The sequence below is a fragment of the Panthera onca genome, chromosome A1 (assembly GCF_046562875.1).
Source record: "Panthera onca isolate mPanOnc1 chromosome A1, mPanOnc1 haplotype 2, whole genome shotgun sequence".
NCBI lineage: Eukaryota > Metazoa > Chordata > Mammalia > Carnivora > Felidae > Panthera > Panthera onca.
In genome coordinates this window covers 54,159,603-54,185,531 of record NC_138339.1, presented here as the reverse complement: position 1 = coordinate 54,185,531, position 25,929 = coordinate 54,159,603, and the positions used below count along the sequence as shown (strand labels likewise).

Sequence of the window (25,929 nt, the reverse complement as noted above, 5' to 3'; positions counted from 1 at the left end):
ATTCTACTTTTTGTCTATGAATTTGACTATTCTAGGTATTTCATATAAATGTTATCATACAGTATTTGTTATGTTTGTGACTGGCTTATTTCACTTAGTATGATGTCCTCAATGTTCATTCATTTGTAGCACTGGCCAGAATTTCATTGCTTTTTAAGGGTGAATAATATTCCATTGTATGTATGTAGCCTGTTTTGTTTACCCATTTATTAATCAAAGGATACTTGGGTTGTTTCCACCTTTTGGCTATTGGTGTGATGAACACTGGTGTATAAATGTCTCTTTGAGACCCTGCTTTCAAATGTTTTGAGTATATTGAAGTGGGATTGCTGGATCATATTATAATTATATCTTTAATGTTTTGAGAAACTGCCATACTGTTTTCTATAGTGGTTGTACCATCTTACTTTCCCACCAACATTGCACAATGGTCTAGTTTCTCTACATCTTTGTCAACACTTGCTAATTTCTTTTTCTTTTTTTTGATAATAGTGAACCTAATGGGTGTGAAATTGGATTTATGTGGTTTTAATTTGCATTTCTCCAATGATTAGTGATGTTAGACATCATTTTATGTTCTTTATTTTATTCTCTTTTCTTTGTTCAACTGATGTTTATTAGGTGTCTGGGCAAACAGAAACAAAATACATGATCCAGGATCTCCAGAAGCTCTTAGCAGAGTGTAGTCTAATAGTAGTTGTCGTCATCGTCGTTGTCATCATTGTCTAATGCTTAAATTTCTTGGAAAAAATTACTAACTTGTCTGAGTACCCACTCTCTCTTCTGCGTAAAAGTAATAACACCCATTCCACAGGAATGGATGTTGTGTCTTTTTGTGTCCTTATTGGTCATTTGTATATGTTCTTTGGAAAAATATCTATCAAGTCCTTTCCCCATTAAAAAAAAATGTTTATTTATTTATTGTGAGAGAGAGAGAGAAGGAGATAGAGAGTGAGCACGAGCAAGGAAGGGGGAGAGCGAGAAAGAGAAAAAGAATCCCAAGCAGGCTCCACACTGCCAGTGCTCAGCTCAACACAGGGCTTGAACTCACAAACTGCAAGATCGTGACCTTAGACTAGATCAAGAGTTGGAGGCTCAACCGACTGAGCCAATCAGACACCCTACCATTTATTTTTAATTTTTTAATTTTTTAATTTTTTTGTTGACCTCTGAACTTTTTATTGGCCTCCTGCTCTCCATAGGTACCCTGCTTCTGCTGCTTCAGTGCCTCAGAACTTTGGTATCGTTGGTCTCAGGACCTTGCTGTCCACAATCCTGTGGGTGGTGGTCATCTAGATGGTTTACAAGGAATTGCTGCTATCCAGGGCATCACCAAGACTGAAGTCCTACCTGTGTTCCAGCAGGCGACGGTAGGTGGTGATCTCAGCCTTCAGCTTAAACTTGACATTGAGCAAGGAAGGCCTCATACTCTTGGCCACTCTCTGCCACTGCCCCTCTGCCTGGGCTGGGACAGCTCTGACTCCAGATGCAGCAGGACCCTGTTGAGTTGCTCCATCTGCATCATGTAGTGGGCCTCCACCTCCCAGGCTGTTCTCCAAGCTGGCCTTCAGGTTTCTCATTGAGTGCAGGTTGATTTCCAAGGTCTGGGCTGTACGTCTCAGCTCCATGAGTGTCATCTCAACTGATCCTATCTTAGTGGTCTGTGAGGTAACCACTGTGGTGCTCTCCTCAATCTTCTCAGACCAGTACTTGTCCAGCTTCTCTTGGTTTTTGAGCCAGCTCATCATCCTGGGCCTGGATGTCCACCATGATCTTGCTGAGGTCCTGAGATTTTGGGGGCATCCAAATCCATGGTCAACCCAGGGTTGACAGTTTGGTTTTGTAGACCTTTTATTTCCTCCTCCTGGTTCTTCTTCATGAAGAGCAGCTCCTCCTTGAAAGCCTCAATCTCTGTCTCCAGCTGCAGCCAAGTGACATTGGTGTCATCAATTACCTCACAGAGGCCATGGATGTCACTCTTCAAAGACTGGCACATGGCCAGCTCCATCTCATACTTGACTTTGAAGTCATCATTAACAAGATGGGCATTGTCAATCTGCAGAACAATGTGGACATTGTCCACAGAATTTTCAAAGAACTGAGCCTTGATGGTCTTGAAGTAATGTCCCCAGTTTCTGACCTGGGGTTCTTTCTTCTCTAGGTGTTTCCAGATTTTGATCTCCAGTCTCTGATTATCAGCCTCCAGGTTCCTCACCCTCTCCAGGTAGGAGGCCAGATGGTAATTCAAGTCTTGCATGGTCTCCTTCTTGCCCTGGATTTCCTCTATGCCCACCAGACCCCTGGCTATCCTGGTGGCCATGTCCCAGACCCCCAACCATCCTGAAGCTAGAGTATCAGGATATGGAGATCCAGGAGCTTGAACCCTCAGTGCCTGCATAGACCCTGGCTGCACTACTGACTGGCTGAACCTGGTGGCTGGGCGACTGCACTGAGCCCAGGGACCTGTAGTTGGAGGAAAAGGTAGAGCGGTTGGTGAAGCTCATGCTGTTCCAGGAGTAAGAGGAGAGGCCAGGAATCAGGCTTGGGCCACCACCCATACCATTTTTAAATCAGATTTGTTATTGTTGAATTCTAGGCATTCCTTTTATATTTGGGATATTAACCTGTTATCATATACAGTAAAACCTTGGTTTGTGAGCATAATTCATTCTGGAAACATGTTTGTAATCCCAAGCACTTGAATATCAAAGCGAATTTCAAGAACCAATGGCCCAGTTGTGATCATGTGATGTTTGGCATCATATACTACTCATATTGCAAGACATCACTGGTTTATCAAGTTAAAATTTATTAGAAATGTTTGCGCATCTTGCAGAACAAGTTACTCACAATCCAAGGTTTTATTTATATGACTGGCAAATATTTTCTCCCATTCCATAGGCTGCATTTTTACTCTGTTGATAGTGTCCTTTCATGCACCAAGGTTTTTCATTTTGATGCAATCCAGTTTTCTATTTTTTTTCTTTTGTGGCGTATGCTTTTTATGTCACATCCAGGAATCATTACTAAATCCAATGTTGTGAAGCTTTTCCCCTGTGTCTTCTTCTAAGAGTTTTATAGTTTCTCTAGCCAACATAAACAGAAAAGGTTTTGGTTTAGATAAATCATTTATCTTCTTCCTTTTTCTTTTCATGTTGTAATCCCTCATGTTCCCTATATTTACCACAAAGTGGCTAGCTAATCTGAGAATTTAACCTGTACCAATATTAATGTGTTTTTCCTATTGGTTATTTATGGCTACATTAAACAACAACAACAAAAACTACCTCAAAGCTAAGTGACTTAAAACAGTGATGCCATTTACTTACTAACAAATCCATACTCAGCCAGAGTAGACTAGAGTGGCTCAGAGACTGATAGCTGTAATTCTCTGAAGGGTCACTCACTCACTCACTCACTCACTCACTCACTCACTCACCTGTGTGGCCTTAATGCTGTCTGGGTGGGAGTTCAGCTTTGGTTGTAACCAGAATACTTGCATGTGATGTTTCCATATGACTGCTGGGCTTTCTTATAGCATGGTGGCTGGGTTCCAAGGGTGAGCACATAAAGAAAGAGAGATAGAGATTAGAGAGCAGGCAGGAGCCATATGGTCTGTATGAACCAGTTTCTGAAGTCATGCCACATTCCTTCTGTTGTTCTCTATTTGCCAAGTAGCCTAGTCCACTTCAAGGACAGGGAAAATAGGCTCTGCTTACTGATATATGGCTGCAAGGTTCTGGGAGAGCATTTAAGGCCAGGAATATTTCTGTGGCTATTTTTGGAAATACAATCTTCATACCTCACAATGGCAATATACAAATTCTGAAAAGGCAATATTAAAAATCTAAAGAAATGATTGTCAAAATGGGAGTTTCAGGCAATAAAACACAGTTTTGGCAGAGACAGTTGGACAGCCCTTTCAGTAACATTAGGTAGGCAACCACATATCCTGTAATACATGGACCAGTTCTAAAAGGGAACAATGAGCTTTTCTAAGAATTATGTGAGTCAAGCTGTCTACGCAAAGTCTTGCAAAGTAGAATTTATTTTTGAAAACTCACTAATCTTAAGATTTGAAGAGAATGTTCTAGTAAGTTTCCTTGTCATTGCTGCTTAAATTTGTGTAGAGACACTGTCATCCAGAATGGTCAGGATGTTATCAGTGTGGGTTCTTTTTTTTAAATTCTGAAGCTACCTAACTATAAAATTAGTAAAGATTAGACAGTTTGAAAGATGGATGTTGAAAAAATATTATGTCAAGGAAAGCAGAAAAGGACATGGATTTGAAGGTCATCTAGAATTCTGTGGAGAGTGATTCTGTTGGAATTGAGTGCTGAGAATATCAACAGTGCCTTATTCATGCTGTTTTTGAACTTAAGGTTTAAGTGATTTACATTTGGTAACCAGATCTTATTATTATTTCTAACATGTACCTGTCGAGAAAGTTACTCGTAACTGGGGGAAAAAGAACTACTCCAAATTTATACTGTTTGTCACTTTGCCAATCAGAAAGTTCTACAAATGAATACTTTTGATATTTTTTGCAAACTCTAGTCTAATTACCAGTACCAAATGCTGACACTCACTGGAACAGAGCATTAAGTGAATTTTGGGTTGTGACAGCTAATTATTCTGATTTAAGAAGGAGTCTGTTTCTTCATGCTCTTAGTCACAGACTGTTATAGTGAGACATTGTTTTTCTTTGTTTACTCCCATGAGTTTTAGGTTAATGGTTAAGTAAACCCTAATACTATCAGTTAACCACAATGTTTGACTAACTCTCCCTTGTCATTGCCCCAGACAACAGAGCCTTTATCTTATATGTAAGCTCAAGACCATTGTGGTAGGTACTGGGAGTTCTTGTTACATAAGTGCTGATGCAAGTTACCCCCAGTTACAATAGTAGACATAATATGAACATATTCACTAATGAACCAAGCACTTATGAAATTAGTCTCATCTCAAAGATTCTTTCACTCATTAACACTTGTGTCTAGCCCACCCATCAGGTCAATGTCTTTGTCAAGCAGAATATATAATGTAAATAGGACACAGATGGATTACAAAATGAAGTTGCAAACCTTGTAAAAAGGATGATGACAGGATAGATAATTCAGAAGGGAATGATTTGAATATCAAAGGATAAGGAGGGGCCCTTGGGAAAATTGATGAAACTCTAGTATATTTTGCAAAAATCTGAAAATTGAATATGAAGGAAATACTGACTTAGGACTCTCATCAACTTTATCAAAAGAATCATGCCAGAACTAAAACAAAATCAATCCTTAATTCATTTTTTGTTTGTTGTATTAGGACATATTTGCAATTACAAACTAACTTTTAAATATAAGATAAAATTACAATCTTTGGTTTCTCTTCTCATTATGAATGTCTCTATAAAAATTTTTTTCTCATTATTTAATATGAATTTCTATTCCACTTTTAATAGACGTTGTTTTCCTGTTATTAATTATCCTCAGATAATGAGGACATCCTAAATCAATGCTCTTCATGTTGGTAGTTTTCTAAAACCTATATTCAATTATTTATTTATTTAATGTTTATTTATTTTGAGAGAGATAGAGAGCGAGAGTGAGCGAGCTTGAGCAGGGGAGGGGCAGAGAGAGAGGGAGACAGAGAATCCCAAGCAGGCTCTGTGCTGTCAGTGCAGAGCCCAACACGGGCCTTGAAGCCATGAACCATGAGATCATGACCTGAACTGAAACCAAGAGTTGGATGCTTAACTGACTGAGCCACCCAGGCGCCCCTAAAACTTGGATATTGAAACATTAATTCTCTCTCCAAGACTACAATCCTGTAGACACTTCCTAGTCCCAAATACTAGAGTTCACACCCTCCTTTAAAAAAGTTTAGAATTACAGCAGATTTCTAGAATGCTAGAGTCTGACATGACCTAACATGTCACTGTTAAGTGACAATGCACCTCTGCAGCCCTCTGTTTTCTTGTGGAAGAAACTGAATTGTCGTCTTGTTCCCCTGTAACTGCTCCAGTAACATTGATTCTGTTTTCCCTGACTTGCATGTGTGATCTAAACATAAATTCCTCTGCTTGAAATGTCTTCCACCTTCTTTTTTCTATCCTTCTCAATCGTTATGGCCCTTTAAGATAGTTTTCAAACACAGCTTCTTCAGTGAAGAACTCCCTAGTTCCCAAAAGAAAAACAATTTTTTCTAAGTTTTTACATCATTGGTCTTATACATTTGACAGTTATCATCTTTGTCTTCTTAGCACTTATAGTAACAGCTAATTCCATCTACCTCTGTGACTCAAATCCCCTACCCCACTTTTCATCCCTTGCTTATGTTCATTAGAGACAAAGCACTGAACATTGTAACTGCCTCTTCTTGCATTTACCTTAATATTTTATTTTGTATTTTTAAATGGACTGTGGGCAATCATTCATCTAAGAGCAATTTTGCCCCCCAGAGGACATTTCACAATGTCTGGAATATTTTTTTAAAGTTTATTTATTTATTTTTGAGAGAGAGAAAGAGAGAGAGTGAGCGAACGAGCATGCACAGCTGGGGAAGGGCAGAGAAAGAGAGGGAGAGAGAGAATCCCAAGCAGGCTCCATGCTATCAGCACAGAGCCTGATGAGGGGCTCTATCCCACAAACTGTGAGATCATGACCTGAGCTGAGATCAAGAGTTAGATGTTCAGAGCGGCTGGGTGGCTCAGTTGGTTAAGCATCTGACTTTGGCTCGGGTCATGATCTCGTGGTCTGTGAGTTTGAGCCCCGTGTTGGGCTCTTTGCTGACAGCTCAGAGCCTGGACCCTGCTTCTGATTCTTTTTCTCCTTCTCTCTCTGCCCCTCCCCTGCTTGTGCTCCGTCTCTCTCTCTCAAAAAATAAATAAACCTTAACAACAACAACAAAAAAGAGTTGGATGCTCAACTGACTGAGCCACCAAGTTGCTCCTGGAATAATATTTGATTGTCACCACTGGGGAAGAGCTATGTCTTTTAGTGGTAGAGTCCAGGGATGCTGCCAGATATCTTCTAATGCACAGGACAGGCCCCACAACAAAGAATCATATGGTCCAAAATGTCAGTTATACCAAGGTGATTGCATGTAATGACCTCTGCTGTGTTAGTGATCAGACAACTGGGGATACATCCCCAAACTTTTTTCAAAAATTATTATAGAACTTCTTAGTGAGCATTCATTTTCTCCACCAAGGGATCCTCTAATATTATGCCTGCAGAATAAAAAAACAAGTTTAGCTGACAGTGTTTTGGGAATGAGATAGGGAGGGGGAATTCTCAGTCCCCCTGTTTCCAGTTAGGTGCCCTACCCCTTCTCTCCTCAGTGCCCAGTGTTCCAGAGTCCAGGATCTCTCTGCTTCAGTGTCTTTATAGAATAAGTCCTGCAGTGTCTTGTGGTGGTCTGGGAAAAGTAAATTCCTGGCTGTGGTGTGGTCATGGGGATATGGGGGTTTAATGACTCCTTATACAGATTTTTAAATGATCACCACATCTCACTCTGTTTTCTGAGGTACTTGGAGCCTTCAGTTCCTGTGTGCTTCTCTCTTCTCCTTTTCTCCCTTCCCTACCCTTACATCTGTGTCCTTCCTTCCTTCTTCCTTTCCTTCCTTCCGTCCCTCCTTTCCCTCCCTTCCTTTTGTCTTTCTGTCTTTCTCTGACTGAATAGGTTTTCTTTGGGGGTATAATCTTTTTCCTGAAGTCAGGTTTTAAGCTTTCTCCACTCTGGTGAATCAGTTAGGTTTTCATCTTTCAAAAATGTGTTAACTTCTTCATCAGCTTCCTTCCATTCTCTTTGCATTTTAGAATGATATTGTTTGTATTTATTTTACTATTGATTTACTATTGTATTTATTTTACTATTGTTTACGGAACACCTGTATTCAGTCAGCCACCTTAGAAGAAGTCCAAAGTGTCCTTAGTCTTTTTTTAAAAATATTTATTTGTTGAGAGAGAGAGAGAGAGAGAGAGAGAGAGAGAATTCCAAGCAGGCTCTGTGTGTTAGCGCAGAGCCTGATGTGTGAGATTATGACCTGAGCTAAAATCAAGAGTTGGATGCTTAACCAATTGAGCCACCCAGTTGCCCCCAAAATGCCCTTAGTCATTTTGCATGGCTTTGGAGTATTGGCTAATACAAGATTGTCATAAAAGAATGAAGTGATTCTTACTCCAGAGATTCATTTTTTCCCCTTTTTTCTGGCATAGGGGGTGCGATATACATGCAAAGGCAGATAACCAGAGAGCATACACATCAGATCTGGGACAGCAGTGTTCACTGGAGAAAATTCATAGAGACAGAAGTAGCAGGCAGGTTGTTAACTTTTGTCCACTCATTCTAGGGCAGTACAGAAGTCTAGCAAAATCAGTATTGCCAGGAAGCAGAATTCTGGGGCTACTGAGCTAGGTAGGCAAAGTCCTTTGTGCACCATTGACATGGTAGCAGTGGAACTGCCCACCTCAGGGGGTCCTGCAAAAGCAGACAGTGAGGATAGTGGCAACAGTCACAATGGACTGAAGATTAGATGACTTCTGTTGCTTTTTCAGGTGCTGGTAAGCTCCCAACATTCCCATGTAACTCTGGAAAAGGAAATGATGACAGAGCTGGGTTAAAGGGAAATACATGTGAAATTTCTTACACACTTGGACAATTAAGTGTCACATAGAATATGTATGTTTGAGATGTTGTCCCCCTGTCTCACTATGGCCTGACTTAAAATGAAACTAGGATGTTTTTAAGGCTTGTTGAACCAAAAGAGACTTGATCTTTTTCGCTGCAGAGAGGGCAGACTATTTATTGCTATGAAAACTTTAGTTTGTCGGCCCTTGACATTTAGAACTATGGGGGGGGTGGGGCATTATAGTGTTCGAGAAGTAGAAGTGAGTTTAAACAGCACAATGGGAAAAGGGGTGAGGGCAGGTTGAGTCTAGATGATATAGACTAGTATGGGGCAGACAAAGACTAATGGAGCACATGCTCTCTCCTGTGGTCCCTGCTTTCTCCAGGAACCAGGTTATTGTGCAAAACCAAACTCTGCATACTGAGCAAAACAAAGCAGAAAGATGAGTTCATTGCAACAGTTTTGACGTGCAAGCCCAGAAACTCAAGACTATGGAGCAATGAGTTCCAAGTTGCTCACAGACTGAAGGACTTTTATAGGGTAAATGCAGAAGTTATCTGGCTTGTTCAGCTGATTGGTTGCCAGGTGGTCTTTTTCCTTATCTGGAATAGGGTGGCTGAGTCAGGGCAACAAGGATGTCCAGAGATGCTGTGAAGAGCCTTGGTGTTTGGGGTTTGGCTGGCATCCTCTGCTGATCTCTGAGGAGAGTTGTGAATTCCTGTGAGGTGAGGTTAACTTTTGTTCTTTTTTATACACCTGCATTGACCGTCTCCATTTTTCCCCTGACATAATGATTCCGTTTGACTTTGGTTCTACATTGTCATTGCAGGAACTGGCTCAGAGAGGACCTGCTTCCCTTGCCTCTCACGTCTTATGTTGATCAAGGGCTTCCAGCTGTGTTGGCAGGTGTCACAGAGGAAGGAGGATCACGGATGTGTGAGCACCACCTGACTTAGTCGGGGAAATGGATCAAATCCAGACTGGTGAGTCCTGTGCCTCGGGGTGTAGTACGAATGACATTTCTGGGGATAGGATGATGGGGGAATTTGGTTTGGAGGCTGAGAAGGACCACTTTCAGGATAAAATTAAATCTTGGCTAAGACAGATCATGTGTTTCAAAGTAAGTAGACTGAAGAGTTCTTTCTTGGGTTAAAAATATCACTGTTTGTCTTCTTTTCATTTGAAATAGCTTATTTTGCAGTTATTTATGAAAAGATGCTATGAGCAAACAACATTTCACAATTAAGTACTTTACAGGATCTGTCAAAGAAGATAGAGAGTATCTTACTAACAAGTGAATGTTTTCAAAAGCCTAGAATTCAACCATTTAGATACCATCCTGTGTGCTAGCTATGAAGTAACTGTGATTTTAGCTAAAAAGAAAAGAACCCTTCAGTGAATAGGAAGTAATAAAGAAATTCTTTAATGCAAATTGTATTTGCTTTATATATATATGTATATATATATGTATACATATATCTGTGTGTACATAGTATGTGTGTAAGTATACATGTATATTTATATATGTAAAATTTACAACAGGCAACCTGTGGCAAGTTTGAGAGGGCAGTGACATGTACCAGAGTGGGTGTAACTGTTCTTAACCATCTCTTTTTTCCATATTGAAGCCAGTCCCAGAACAATGGCCTAGGTGCCCCAGTGCCAGTAAACACAATCCTTCTGGAACTCTCTGGGTCTGTTTTTGGTGATGCCACAGGGTGTGGGCTTGTTTTGTTAAAGTAATTACACAAGCTGGCCGTTAGACTGGGGTACCTCTAATGCTTGTTAGCCTGCTGAGCAAACCAAAACCTGAGCCAGGGCCAATGCACTGGAACCCGAGAAAATCAAACTGAAGAACAATCACAAACAGTCAACCAGGCATTCCCAAATAAGGCAAGCACTTAAGCTATCACCAATCAAATAATTTCCTTCTTTGCTTCTAGGTCTCCTCTCTAAAAACCTCTCCCCTAGTGCCTGTCAGTGGAGCAACTCCTAACCACTGACCGTTTGGCACTGCCTGATTCCAATCAATGTCTGCTCAGCTTAAGTTTTGAAAAGGTTAAGGTGCCTCAGTTTAGATTTTAACAGTTTTCTTTCATTGCAGCATAGTGGCAAAGAGCATTGGAAGTCGAGGGAGTAAATAGGGAGAACAGGCCTCAGAGTTTGTTTTGGTTTGAGGCTTAGGAGAAAGAAAGCTTCTACCTGGTTCAACTTGATTATTAGATTTCTGCTCTTGAGATTGGGTTCAAGGCCTGGCTGGTATTAAAGTGTTCCTTTCCTCTCCTGTGTCTGGTTAAGAGCAATGATAATAGCTATTATAATTCTCCTATTTCTGAGTTTGCTGCCTGTAATAACATCCAATACCTCTTAATATGATTCCAGTTTCTAACACAGCATAAGATTCACAGCCCTGCACAAGCCAGTGATATCCTACCTTTTGAGTTGATTTATTGGTTCTTTCATTAGATTTCTTGGTGTCTTCAGAACACATGATTTTTCTTATGAATCTATTTTATTGTCAATTGGCTTATATACAACACCCAGTGCTCATCCTAACAGGTGCCTTCCTCAATGCCCATCAACCGTTTTATCCTCTCTCCTCCCCTATCGACCCCCAGTTTGTTCTCTGTTGTTTTTTTTTTTACTTTTATTTATTTTTGAGACAGAGAGAGACAGAGCATGAACAGGGGAGGGGCAGAGAGAGAGGGAGACACAGAATCGGAAGCAGGCTCCAGGCTCCGAGCCATCAGCCCAGAGCCCGACGTGGGGCTTGAACTCACGCACCGTGAGATCATGACCTGAGCCGAAGTTGGACACTTAACTGACCGAGCCACCCAGGCGCCCCTGTTCTCTGTTTTTAAGAGTCTTTTGTGGTTTGCCTCCCTCCCTCTCTGTAACTATTTTTTCCCCCATCCCTTTCCCCATGGTCTTCTGTTAAGTTTCTCAAGATCCACATATGAGTGAAAATGATACCTGTCCTTCTCTGACTTATTTCACCCAGCATAATACCTTTCAGTTCCATCCATCTTGCTGCAAATGGCATGATTTCATTCTTTCTCATTGCCAAGTAGTATTCCATTGTATACATAAACCTCATTTTCTATATCCATTCATCAGTTGATGAACACTTAGGCTCTTTCCATAATTTGGCTATTGTTGAAAATGCTGCTATAAACATTGGGGTACAAGTGCCCCTATGCATCAGCACTCCTGTATCCCTGGAACCTCCACACTGTTTTCCAGAGAGGCTGCATCAGTTTGCATTCCCACCAACAGTGCAAGAGCGTTTCCGTTTCTTCACATCCTTGCCAGCATCTGTTGTTTCCTGTTCATTTTAGCCACTCTCACCGGCGTGAGGTGGTATCTCAGTGTGGCTTTGATTTGTATTTCCCTGATGATGAGTGATGTTGAGCATCTTTTCGTGTGTGTGTTGGCCATCTGAATGTCTTCTTTGGAAAAGTGTCTATTCATGTCTTCTGCTCATTTATTCACTGGATTTGTGTGTGTGTGTGGGGGGGAAACACATGATTTAATGAGATTGTACCTTTGTGCTTTCCATTTTCATTGACTAGCAGCTTACTTTCAATTCACCCTTCAAGGCTGTTTTAGTTTCCTGGGGCCACCGTTACAAATTATCACACATTTGGTGACTTAACACAACAGAAATTTATGCTGTCACACAGTTCTGGAGGCCAGAAGTCCAAAATTAAGATGTTGGCAGAATTGGTTCCTTTTGGAGACTTTGAGCCCCTCTCCCAGCTTCTGGTGGGGGCCAGAAATCCTTGGCATTCCTTGCCCTGTCACTCCAGCTTCTTCCTCGATCCTCACGTGACCTTTTCCTCATTTCTCCTCTTCTCAAGTCTCCCTCTTCTTTTAATGTTTATTTATTTTTGAGAGACAGAGAGAGACAGAGCATGAGCAGGGGAGGGCAGAGAGAGGGAGAGACACAGAATCCGAAGCAGGCTCCAGGCTCTGAGCTGTCAGCACAGAGCCTGATGCAGGGCTCGGACCCACGAACCATGAGATCATGACCTGAGCTGAAGTCGGATGCTCAACCAACTGAGCCACCCACCCTCCCTCTCCTTTCTCTTAGAAGAATACTACTAGTCATTGAATTTAGGGCCCACTCTAAATCCAGGGTGATCTCATCACAAAATCCTTAATTACATCTGCATAGACCCCTTTTCCAAATGATATCATATTCACAGAAACTGGATGTTAGGACTTAAATATATCTCTTGGCGGGGGGGGGGCATTATTCAACCGATTACAATGGCTTAACTCACTTTTCTTGCTGAAGACTTTCCAGAATGGTCCACACTATTTCTACCTCCCCCGTGATCCTGTGGCACTATTCTAATTGTTTGTGGGCCTGTAACGCATGAGAGATTAGGTGCTCCTTAGATTTGGTGTTCCTAGCTCAGTGCCTGACCGAGGTCATAAGACCTCAGTGTGTTGGTTGAACTTAAACAAAGCATTGCTCACATCACATTGTTATTCTAAGGCTGACTTACAACAGCAATAGGTTATTCAGACCAGAGCTACTCACAATTCACTTTGAAATCAATGAGCTTCTTCCAAGGCCAGATAATGTCTGAGTGAGAAAATATCTTACTCATCACTACTCATCTTTTTTATGTCTTACATATGGTGCCAAGTGGAGAAGGCAACTGTTCATGTGATACTTATTCATTCAACAAATACTGGACACCTGTTCTGAGCCAGGCCCTGCCCTAGGCATTTGAGATACAATATGCATATGATAAAAAGTAGTCAGCACCTGGACAAGGATGGAGACATGTGAGCACTCAACTTACATTATATTATAGTAATGACTTGGGTGCTGAGGGAGGTGCGGGGTGCTGTGAAATTCCTAACATGAGCTTGGAATCTAGACTGGGGGACAGGGAAATTATCTGGGAAGAAGTGATTAACATAAGTAAGGAGCAGTGAGGACTTGTCATGGTAAGGCGGTAGGGCTGAACACTTCCAGGAGAGGCATGTGCAAAACTGTGGCAGTGAGAGGGAAGGTATGACATGTTTGGCAAATGGTTGAAGATGGCAGGGGCAGTGGTTCTTAAACGTCGGCTGCATCAGAATCTCCTGGAGATTTGTTAAATGTAGACAGCTGCGACTTACCCCAAGCGTTCTGTATCAGCAGGCCTAAGAAGGCTGAAGAATTTGCATTTCTAACAAGTTGTCAGGTGATGCTGATGCTGCTCATCTGGGGACCACACTTTGAGAACCACTAGGCTAGAACGAGCACAATGAGTAACGTGCAGAACTGGGTAGAGTGGGATGGACATAAAGTAGGGGCTAGATTATAAAAGGTCTTGAAGGATATGTTTGAATTGGGTCCTGAGGTCCATTGGAAGCCTTTGATGGGGCTGGATAGTGATACGCTTTTGATGACTTAAGTCTATATATGAAGAATCTGCTAGAGGGAGCAAAACTGAGGGAGACTGTTGCAGGAGTAGAGGAGAGACGCAGCGGTCACTAGTGCAGAGGTGGCTGTGGGGATGGAGAGAATGGATGGATTTCAGAAGTATAGGAAATAGCATAAGAAAGTCTGTAAAGGAGCTCCTTTAAAAAGTGAAATTCTGTCATTAGAAGTGGGGACTAAACTGTGATCCCCCAGACCGATGGCATTTTATCATCTGGGAACTCGTTAGAAATCCATGTTTCCAAAAGTGTAGCAATGGGGTCCAGTATTCTGTATTTTAAAAAGCCCTCAGGATGATTCTGATACCTACCATAGTTTGAGAGCCACTGCCTTGAAGCAATTGTGTCCTTAACTGAATGCAGAATAAAACGAAATGCAAAATAGAAGAAAATCCAAATTAAATAAAAATTAAAGTGCACATATCTCATGGAATGATCTTGCATTAGGAAATTTTAGAAATAACGATGTAAATTACTCAGTCTTTTCAAGGTGATAGGTGGCTGACCTAGGTTTTGACAGGATGGTGGGGCCAAGACCTTTGGAAATGTGGGGCACAGAGTTGAAGGGAACTCAAGGAAAATGTGTCAGTAGCTTTACTTCTGTGCTCAAGGAAGCTGGCACTTTGCTACCAATCAAGTCTTGTGTGGAGGAGGTGTTTTTTTACATTAGAAGCCCCTTTGGAAGGATTCATAGCTCTGGTTCTTAAATACAAGGGCTTGGTGTTCATTCATTCAACCACTAGATGGCAGCCTCGGGCCACTTTTCAAGCACTCAGAAAAATCTAAATTTAGGAGGAAAAAAAAAAAAAAAAGCCAAGAGTTTGGAAAGGATGCCAGCTCATTCGTTTCTATCTGGCTCGTGGTTTTGACATTCTATTCCTTTGGACTTCTTCCATTAATTATGACACTCAAAGTTTTTTGTTCACTGAGAGGCAGAGAGCCAAAGCTTTAATTAAACCCGTGGGGGCACTGCCTCGGTAACCACCACGCGCCAGGCACTCTACATAAATTGTTTCATTTCATTCTCATAACATCCTTATGAACTAAGTATTATTACCTCTCATTTTACATTGGAGAAAACTGCGGGTCAGAGAAGTTTAGCAATTAGCCCAAGACCACCCAGCCGAAAGGTAGAACTGTTTGGAGCCCAGGTTAGCTTAACTGGATGGTAAACCATTCTCACTAAATCCTTGAGAATTAGTAGGGTTTTTGCAATCTCAGTAAATTACAGCTAGATTGAGCTCCAAGTTTTCTAAGATAGGAATCACACATAAGGTTTTAAAATAACTGTTCTCCATATTCCAACATTAGAAGTTTCATTGAAAAGAAGAAAAAAAAAGAAGTTTCACTGGTTTTATTTGTGGGATGGCATTTGAGTCTTTTCTAGATTTATTATAGAAAAGAAATCAGTTTAGTTAGGATTTAGAAATAAAAATTTCTTATTCCAACTGGATGTTATAATTCTGACCCTTTTGCTTCAAAAATAATAGAAATTTAGGTATGATTTTCTTATGGCATGCATCCCTTTCTACTCTGTACTGTATTTGTGTTCACAATGAAATAATCTACTTCCCTGTGAGTCCAGGAAGATAGGATCCATGTCCGAGTCATTTCTTTATATTCTTGCCTTACATTGCTTTTATTGAGTTTGTGTGTAACCAGAATGTATCTAATAAGGGCAGAGAAAAAATAAATGTACAATAATCCATATGAACAAAGTACCAAACTTTTTTGTAAAGACAGGATCTGTTAAATGCCTTGCTAAGCCAACTTGGAGCCTGAGGCAAAAGCAGCTTTTTGGTGCCTCCTTAAATTTTGCAGTCAAGATGGGTGCCTCATTTGCCCTAGTCCCAGCTCTGGAAATCCTCTTAAGTGCTTGTTCAGAAAGGTTTTCTCAACATATAGCCAATAAAAAATTATTGAGGGACTACTATGTGCCAATCATGATGCCCAATTTGTGAAACGAAATGGGGAGTAAAAATGGACCTAACTTTTGCTCTCATGGAGCATATGGAATATACTACTCATAGGTGGAAAGCATTATTATGTAGTAATTGACTATTAGTCACTCAGTCCTTTGTTATAAACAGGAAAAATAGGTGGCAAACTGAACCAGGTAATGGCAATTTAGTGGAGCCCTAGTTTTGTTTCTGAATTTTATAACTTCTGAGTATAATTTATAGATTGAGGTCAGACAGCATTCCAAACGACGGTTATTATCTGTTGAAATAAACTGTTGTCCTTAAGTTTTCTTCTCTCATTAGTATTCTGACCAGGAAGATGAACACATTATCATAATTAAGGACGCCCTACATTGCTTTTCAGTTTCATCATGGTGATGAGCATGAATTTGGGGATGGTCAGACTTGAGTCTGTGAGTTTTTAAGAACAACTGGTATCGTAATGCTGGGGTTTGCCTCCCAGCTCAGCCATCTGCTGGTTGGGTAACTTTGGAGAACTTATTTAACATCTCTGTGATCCTGATTCCTTATTGGTAGAAGGAAGATTATAAGAGTAAATAAACTAATCCGTGGAAGGTGCTTGGAACAATTCTTGGCTCACAGTAAGTGCTTAATATATATGTGAGCTTCTACTAGTTATAGTGGCAATAATTCATCACCTGGATCTTGTCATTACTTGCCTTATGTAAGCTTCAGTTACCTCAACTGGAAAATGGAAAAAAAAATTATTATCTACATCATGAGGGTCTTGTGATGACTAAGTGAGAGCATAAATGGAAATCACTCTGCTGGACATGTAAGTACTAAAAAAAATTGACCTTTTTTTTCTATGTCTCCTTAAACAAAGACTCTCCAAAATCCAATAGGAACTATAGATTATTCATGTTGTATACTTGATGTTGTTTCATAGCATCTAGGACGTAATAGGAATTCAGTAAATGTTTGATGAAAACATGTGGAAATGTGTACATATTAGAATCATAAAAGCCCTTAGGTAGCTGGAGTGCGCATGTAATTGTGAAATAAATAAAGGTTATTTTGCATGTGTGTGTGTGTGTGTGTGTGTATGTGTGTGTGTGTGTGTATGACAGACAGAGAGAGAGAGAGGGAGGAGGGAGTGAGATTATACCTATCTAGGAAAGTACTATGGTCTGATGTTCGTGTCCTCCCACATTCACATGTTGAAATCCCAGTGCCCCATGTGATGGTATCAGGACATGGGGCCTTTGGGATTAGGTGACAAGGTCTCTGCTCTCAGGAGTGAGATCCATGCCCCTATAAAAGAAAGTCTAGAGAGCTAACTCACCCCTTCTACCTTGTGTGGACACAGTGAGAATCTGGCAGTCTAACCTGGAAGAGGGCCTTCCCCAGAACCTGACCATGGGGGTAACCTATCTTGGACCTTCAGTTTTCAGAACTATGAGAAACTAATTTCTATGATTGATAAGGCACCAGTGTGTGGTGTTTGCGATGATAGCTTGAATGGGCTAACACCAAGGTAGATGAGGAACTCTGCTGAATCCTAGTGAACCTTTTTGTGCTTCCCTTTCTTGTGTTTAAAAAAGATGCAAAAGGAAGCTTCAAGAAGATAATGCAGACTTTTGCAAGTTCAAAAGGATTTTCCCAGTTCTATGGCTATCAGTTTTCCTGACAAATCACCCAAGTCAAGTGGAGTTATTCAGATAGCTATCAGGATAGAGTAGTTCACTGGAGAAACGTGAAACCAAGCAGCACCCGATAGTGGTATTTTCCCCCCTCTTCTTCTTGATCGTGTTCTCAGCTTGGCTCACCCTTTTATTTTCTTTCCACATCTTTTTGAAAAGTTGGAGGAAAAAAGAGGTCAATCAATATTTACGTTGAAGATTAAAAGCTGTAGCTTTCTTAGCTTACATCTTTTAAGCTGATGCCGTCGATATGAGGATGCCTGGACACCCCAACCCTTGCCATATCCAGAAAGGTTTTGTCTGCATAACACTGCCAATTAAATCTTATTGAATATCTGACAATGAGAGAGCATCAGTTTAGGTTTGGGGAGTTCAGGCTGTAGTGTTTTTATATCATAATCTCAGGATTATTGGTCCACTGAAAAAAAGAAAAATTCCATTCTCTTAGAATTTTACCTGGGCCTGTTAAATAATCAGTCGGATTAAATTATCCCCTTAAGAGAAGAAGTGACTGTAGTCTGGAAGGTAGGAGTGTGAGCTCTTTGGTCAGCTTCTTGGCTTTTAATGTGGCTTGCACTGTTTGCCAGCTGTCAGATTTTACAGCTTGCTTAGACTTTAAGTGTCAGTTCTCTCATTTATAGGATGGAGAGAGTATCTGCTTCATAGTGCTGCTGTAGAAATTAAATGAAGTAATGTATGTAAAGCACAGTGTTGGCATATTACATGTGCTTGATAAATATTAATTATTGTCATTGCGATTCAGCTGATTGGGCATCAGAGGGCTGCAGCCACTTATGAAGTCACTTCTGAAAGGGGAAAAGTCAGAGCATACATTTTTTCCAAGGTCGCTATTTTGCAAGCTTTAATATTAATACACTCAATTCAAGGGATGAGCTTCTGAAAAATTGGATAGCTGAAGAGGAAAATTACCTAATCACCAATGTGATTTAAAAAGGTTGCTTCAAATGACACCGAATGCTAATACCAAACTGTTTGGAAATGAGAATATGGATATCCCATGCCCTGGCTTATTTTGTCTTCTCATTTACACCCCGCATACACTTTCTCAGAAAGTATTGATAACTGTGAGCCCTTTCACTGTACGTATATATAAGAAAGTATAGTGCGCAACCTGTTTCTTTGAAACCGGTTATGACAATTTTAACAAAAGATTCTGGGGTATCAGAAGTTTCCAAATTGTTGAAAACAAAAGAAACATAAATTTAAGGTAAAATATTTGAATATAGTCACTTTCACCACCAAATGAAGGTGCATGAATATTTGGTTTAGGTTGAGGAAATAGATACATTTCTGGCTACTGTATATAATATAAACTAAATTGAGGACTAATGATTGTGAGTACCTACTATTTGGTAGATTCTGTCTTTAGGTCTGTCAAAATTATCTCATCTCCATTAAGTCTTTCACCGAATAGGGTCAACAGACTATTCATTTCTCTATTCCATAGATCAAACATTATGTATTTTGTTTTTATGCACAATTGCAGTTTAATCTGCTGGTGGTTTTACTGTAGAGGAACGATTACCTATGGAAAGTGATCAGTTGTAAATCCCACTTTTGAATGGATCAGGCACATGCAGGAGTGATTTATCTACTAAGAGATTAGGGTTTATGGGCTTTTTTTAAAGGGCTATGTTTGAGACCTGAAAAAAAAAATTCTTTTAATTGGCTCAAAAATACAATAAAAAGCTAAAAAATCATAATGGAATAAATGTTGAACCAGATATTCACAAAACACAATATTTTGTCAATTATAATAATTCTGAAATGTATGTCATAAAATTTCACTCAATTTGACAACCTTTTTTAGATTAATTTTCTCACCTCATAGGAATTTGCAATGATTACTGATATAAATTTGCTGTATAAAGCCAGATAGTTTGATGAAATTTACAAAATGCTTAAGAATGTTTTTGTAGCTGGGGCGCCTGGATGTCTCAGTTGGTTAAGTGACCAACTTTGGCTCAGATCATGATCTTGGGGTTCGTGAGTTCGAGCCCTGCCTTGGGTTTTGTGCTGAAGCACAGCTCAGAGCCTGGAGCCTGCTTCAGATTCTGTGTCTCCTTCTCTCTCTGCCCCTCCCCTGCTCATGCTCTGTCTCTGTCTCTTTCTCTCTCAAAAAGATAAAAAAAAGACATTTAAATAAATTTTAAAAAAGGAATGTTTATATAGCAAAAATTACTTTCATTTTTAAGAAAACTTTTTAAAAATATTTATTTATTTTTGAGAGATAGAAACAGAGACAGAGCATGAGCATGGGAGGGGCAGAGAGAGGTTGACACAGAATCTGAAGCAGGCTCCAGCCTCTGAGCTGTCAGCGCAGAGCCTGACATGGGGTTGGAACTCAATGAACTGCGAGATCTTGACCTGAGCCGAAGTTGGAACTCAACCGACTCAGCCACCCAGGTGCCCCACAAAAATTACTTTTAATGAGGCATGTGGGGTATATTTTCATTTGATTCGTTTGTATGATGTGAGGAAGAAAACTCTAGATGTAAGAGTAATACGGCCTTGTGGTAGTTTCAAAATACCTGGGCAGGCTTTTATTTTTAGCTTGCTATCTCTTTCTACATGGCCAATATGGTAGTGGTTAAGCAGTATGACAGGATTATGGACTAAAAGCTAAGAGCCAGCTCCATTTGGGCCTGTCCCATCATTAAGTCAACAGAAAATAAGCAAGGTAGTTGCTTTTCAGTCAGTATTGTTAGCTGGGTACTGTACTGCTGTAATGGTCTGTCAGCTCTGATTCACTCATATAGAAAGATTAGAAGAGGGGGAAATGCCTTTTTAATCATTGTCCTGGAAATCGACATGCTCTTTCTCTGTAACCAAACAAGAACGATCTAAAGTGCAAGTGCTCATCTCTAGAATCGCAGATGAGGCTCCATTTTCAAAAGAAACACAAAACTCTCCAGTGCAATCACCAAGCTTGATTTTTAGGAGCCTTAACGTTCACCTGGGATCAAGCTGAAGCCTCAGGGTGGGACTTGAAGCCTTCAAAATCCACCACCGTGCTAAACTTGCACCCTGGAATGCTTTAATTAGTTGATTCATTTTTTAAATAATGAGGAAAGAAAACCAAGTGCACTGAGTTCACAGTTTCTAACTCTGTAACTGAAGACAAATAGGAGTCGGTTCATGAATTCCTGACACTAGATCAGAAATTCACCCTGTGTTCTTGCTTTGCATTCTTTTGCTCACTTTCCAACGAATATGTGTTAGGCTTTCCTGGCTGCTGGGAACAAGGCTAGGCCCTAAGCATGTAGCAGAGAACAGGTCAGATAAGTAATGTTCTCCTATAGCTCATGTAAACGACACCATCTGGTCATTCTGAGTGGAACGGGAACAATTGAAGAAGTTACAGGGTTGTTGGATAGTAAGTAACTGGCGTTTACAAAGGAAAGTCTGTGATGTTCTCTGGGAGAAAGTGGAGCTTGAACCAAGAACTGAAAGAAGAATGAGCCAACTAATTGACTCGGTGGGGAAGAGTGATGCAGGGAGAGGAACAACAAGTGCAAAGGTTTAGAGGGGGAAAGAGATGCTCTTTCATGAATGACACAGCAAGGAAGGAGCCAGGGGAAAAACAAAACTAAGGGAGATTCCCAATTAGATAATTCTCCATGATTTATTTGATGAATACTGATTAGGAGGCATTTTACTAAGTACTTTTAACTATCTGAAGATTAAGTCATAGTCCTTATCTTCAAGGAGTTTACATAGTAAAGGTCATTGTTTCCCTGGTAGAGATTCATTCTATAAATCAGTGAACAAATTCATATGCTGCTAACATATATTTCAAATTGAACTTATCCTAAAAAATATAGAAACAGACTGACAGACAGGAAAAAATGGTTTGGGATTGGACTGTTAAAGACACAGATTTATGGTGTTCTAGAAAGCTGAGCAGTTGCCCTAAGACCCACAGTTATTTTGATCACATGGCCTTAAAAATCTCAGATTTCCTCTGCTATGTGACTCCAGAAGGGGACTTAAACTCTCTAAGCTTTAACTAAAACATCTGAAAAATGGAGGTTTTGGGTGGAATCTAGCTACTGATTTCAACTGATTCTGGATCTGAATGACGTGGCCATATAACTATGGCCAACTAATTGCCAAAAGGAAGGACACAGTCCCCATGTGGGCTGTTTCTTCTTGGTAGCATTTTCTTGGGGAAGTTGGAAGACTACAGTACATGTCACAACATGAAGCATTAATTGTTCATTTATTGTCCAGTTACTGTTGTAATAAGCCCTTTTATACAATTGTTAAAAACATTCCAAAAAATACCCTATGTTATAGGTATTTTACCCCCCATTTTACAGATGAAGAAACTGAAGTTTAGAGAATCCAAGGTCATTTTTCAAGTCAATAGCAGAGCCTGATTTTGAACCCGAGTTTGTGCTCTCTCCATTATACCCAAGGAAAGCCCAATCGCAGGCAAAGGGATAGATGATGTTTAGAGATCTCTTCTGGTACTTTTAGGAAGAACTACCTAAATGGGACATTTGTTATAATCTGGAATGGTTGCTAAGAGGAGCTGTAAGGCCTTTAAAAACAGAATAGCTATTTAGCCAGAAGGGAGAAAAGAGAAATCAGGCAGAACAAGGCACTAGCATTCACTGAGTGCATACTTTGTGCTAGACTCCACACTACACGCTTTGAGACATCTCATTTAAGTCTGCCAACAAAACTTTAGAAGAAAGTGTGACTATTCCCTCATAGATTGGGGGTGTCAGTCTTGACAAAGAAAGCAGAGCCTAGAAGTTAAGGAACTTGCGCTTGGACAGCTAGCTGGTAAGTAGCACAGCTGACATTCAGACTCCCATTTCTTCAAACCCCAAACCTGGGCTGTTTCCACCAAGAGAAGACATGTTTTAGACAGGAAGATCGATGATTTCTAGATGTTTCTTTTGTTCCTAGTAATTTGTTATTTTATTTTATTATTTTTGTTTTGCCCTTTGGTCATCTATGTTTTATTTTAATTTTTTATTTCTGTATTCATTATTTTTCACATATACAAAACATAGCTGATATATGTTTTCCGTCCTTTACTTTTTGCTCAGCTCATTTAATATACCCTTTTTTTCCCTTTGGTTTTCCCTTTGCTGTCTATGACCAAAGGCTGATTGATGAAAAGTTAACAGTTCTCTAGTTAACATATTAAATAGACTTTTATCCCTCCTGCCAGTGTTGAGCCCACTAATTATCATCCCTGTTTGGGAGCAAGGAAAGTTGACCTCAGAGAGACCAACAGAGCCCTTCAAAGAGAAAATGAAGAAGTGGGGTCTCCCAACTCCCTCAGCTCCAAGCCAATCTGATATAATTGCCTGAGAACAAGGACTCAAGTACTTGGAGTCTTCACAGATAGAAAGCCTCAGAAATAATGATTACAGCAAATCAGGGCTCATGAATATGCAGCTTATTTCTGCTTAGAGACACTTGAGTTATCGAAATTAAAAATACAAAATTATGGATTGCAAAGAAAGCGGCAGGGATTTTTTTTTTATTTTAACAATTGGAAAATATCACTGGAAATGAAGTCTTCCTGCCAACATGAAGCACATTATAATCATGCCAGGGAAATGATGCTTTTCTAAATGCTTGTTTTAAATAGATTTTTCCCCAAAATTCTGTTTAAAGATAGACTACGGAAGCTTTAACTCATATGATTTTTCTTTTTGTGGATTTCAATTTCAAGGTTATTCATTTTGGGACAGAGTCTAATACCATCTCATTCACAAGATGTTTCCTATAGTTAGCATCTACCCTCGAAAGCCCTGAACTAACGCAACTTGATTTTGGTGTCTTTTTCTTTCAGAGGTACCTCCCTTTTTTCCAGGATCTCCTTGGGTGATTCTAAACCGGGTGTGGCAAAGACCTTCCATTCTTTAGGCTTGACCTCCCAGACCTTATGCCATGCTTAGACCATATCTTCTTCCCCTTCTAGTCCATCAAAGTGAGTTGTTTTGTACTGTTTTTATTCCGGATCTTTTGAGGCAATGTGGTTAGTAAACATAAATGTACATGTAAATGTTTTATAATTTGTTACATTACTCTTGTTTTTTTACAAGTTAATTTCACAAACCCCATTTTCAAATGTCTGGACTTGCAACACCAGGCTGCTACCATGTGGTTAAAATTGTTTTGATTACGTGGGTTGAACTACTAGACATAAGAACGTAAAACGAAAATCACTCATTTAAAATTATGTGTGTATATGTGTGTGTGCGTGTGTGTGTTTGAGGAAATAACTAAAACAAAGCACAGGATTTAGTAATATAGAGGATGTTTGGCAGATATATAGCAGATGTTTTCCATTTTCCTCTCCATTGACTATGGCAAATATTTCTAACAGCCAAGACATCCTTTTCTGACTAAGTTAGGATGAGACCTCAGAATCCTTCCTAACATAGCACCTGAAGCAGTCTATAGCAATTAATAGGAACTAGCATTTAGGATAAAATCATGTATGTTTCTTAATATAGAACAAGCTCAAAATAGCAGTAACAAACCAAGGCTTTAAGCCGTCAGGCTGGTAAGCTGCTGCTGGGATGCAGGAATGAGACAGAGATGACCTTTAGGGGTTAAGTCAAGGTAGGATAACAATGTGGTATGCATAGAGTAATTCAAATGAAGTAAATTTCAAAACTGAGAGGCAGTGTGAAGGGTGGGATCCTAGGGAAGGTTGGTATTGCAGACAGGCAATGCCACGCCTGAAGTGACAGGAGTGTCATCTGGGGGAACTATGTAGGGTTGGGACGGAGATAGAGCTAAAATTGAAGGGATTCCTTGAGGCTTTGCAGTCTTATTTCTGTTCCTAACCTATTGACCTCAAAACCTTTTCCAAATGCTCACCATCTACTTACATAAGACACCTTGGCATTTGCCATTTTGAATGCCAGTTTAGCATCATAGTTTAGCATCATCTATTATGCTCTTTGCATTCCTAAGTGGGCTTCTGCAATTGGGTAAATAGCCCTGTTTTCTAAAAAAAGACAACAGAGACAAGAACAGGACCACATGCATCTCCTCGAACCCTCTCGTTTCTTGAAGGATGCAGATAAGATTACTTAACTGCATTTAATATGCCTGCCTGTAACCCCAAATGAGGTTCAAATGACAATAAGTCTCAAACTTTCTAGGCTGCCTTAGGACCAGTTGAGAACTGCTTTCACTGCATCCTGCTTCTTGCTACCTATTCGGGAAACCATTAAATTTCATGTTCAGATTGACCAAAACATAGGAGCTAGGGACCAAATAGTTCTGCCAAAACTAAACATTTGCTTATATAAGAAACTTGTTGGAGTTATGGGGTCAGGGATATCAGCTTTATAATCTCTTTAGTAAAAGTCCGATTCCTTTTCTTGTCTGAGTGGGATTTCAATGTATCTGGAATGTAAAAGTTGAAAAATAGGGGCACCTGGGTGGCTCAGTCGGTCAAACCTCCGACTTCAGCTTAGGCCATGATCTGGCAGTTCATGGGCTCAAGTCCCACATCAGGCTCTGTGCTGACAGCTCAGAGCTTGGAGCCTGCTTCGAATTCTGTGTCTCCCTCTCTCTCTGCCCTTCCCTGGCTCATGTGCTGTCTCTCTCTCCTTCAAAAATAAACATTAAAAAAAAAAGTTAAAAAGTCTGGATATTCTCCCAGGCAGCTACTGGTCTTGACATTCACCTGACATAGTTACATAGACAGATGGTTTGAATTGCTGTATTTGCTTTTCCAATGTCATCTCTACCCTGCCTCCCCAACCTCCCCCCGCCCCCCACCACTTTCATAAGAAGAAACATGAACCCACATGGAACTGAAAGGGAAAAGTCAGTCACACACTGAAATCCACATTGTGTCCAGATTGTTTATTAGATAGTCCCAGGTTAGGGGAGGAAAATCCTGCCTTTGTATGGTCTCTTCTCTATGGGCCAATGAACAGAGACTGATGGAGGTGTTAAGCCTTGTTGGTCAAAGTGGATCTAAACTCCTTTACTTGAAATCAGGTTTACTTCACAATGATCAACCAAAGTCTAGGATTGAGACCATTATCTGGATACTTTAGGTACCGTACCAGGAAGGAACCTAATTTTGCTTCCACTAATCTGATTTTACTGAACAAAACATAGGAGAATCTTTGGCCTCTGTTGTAAAGATATTTAAACTTTAATTTCTGACTTTTATTTGGTCTGGGGAGAATAGACTAAACCATTTTTTTTATTAAGATGAATG

At 40.1% G+C, this 25,929-nt stretch overlaps 1 pseudogene; it reads right to left on the bottom strand.

Moving 5' to 3' along the window:
* Positions 1–991: 991 nt before the first annotated feature.
* On the bottom strand, positions 992–2,504 carry LOC132680951 (keratin, type I cytoskeletal 18 pseudogene; annotated as a pseudogene).
* Positions 2,505–25,929: the final 23,425 nt, after the last annotated feature.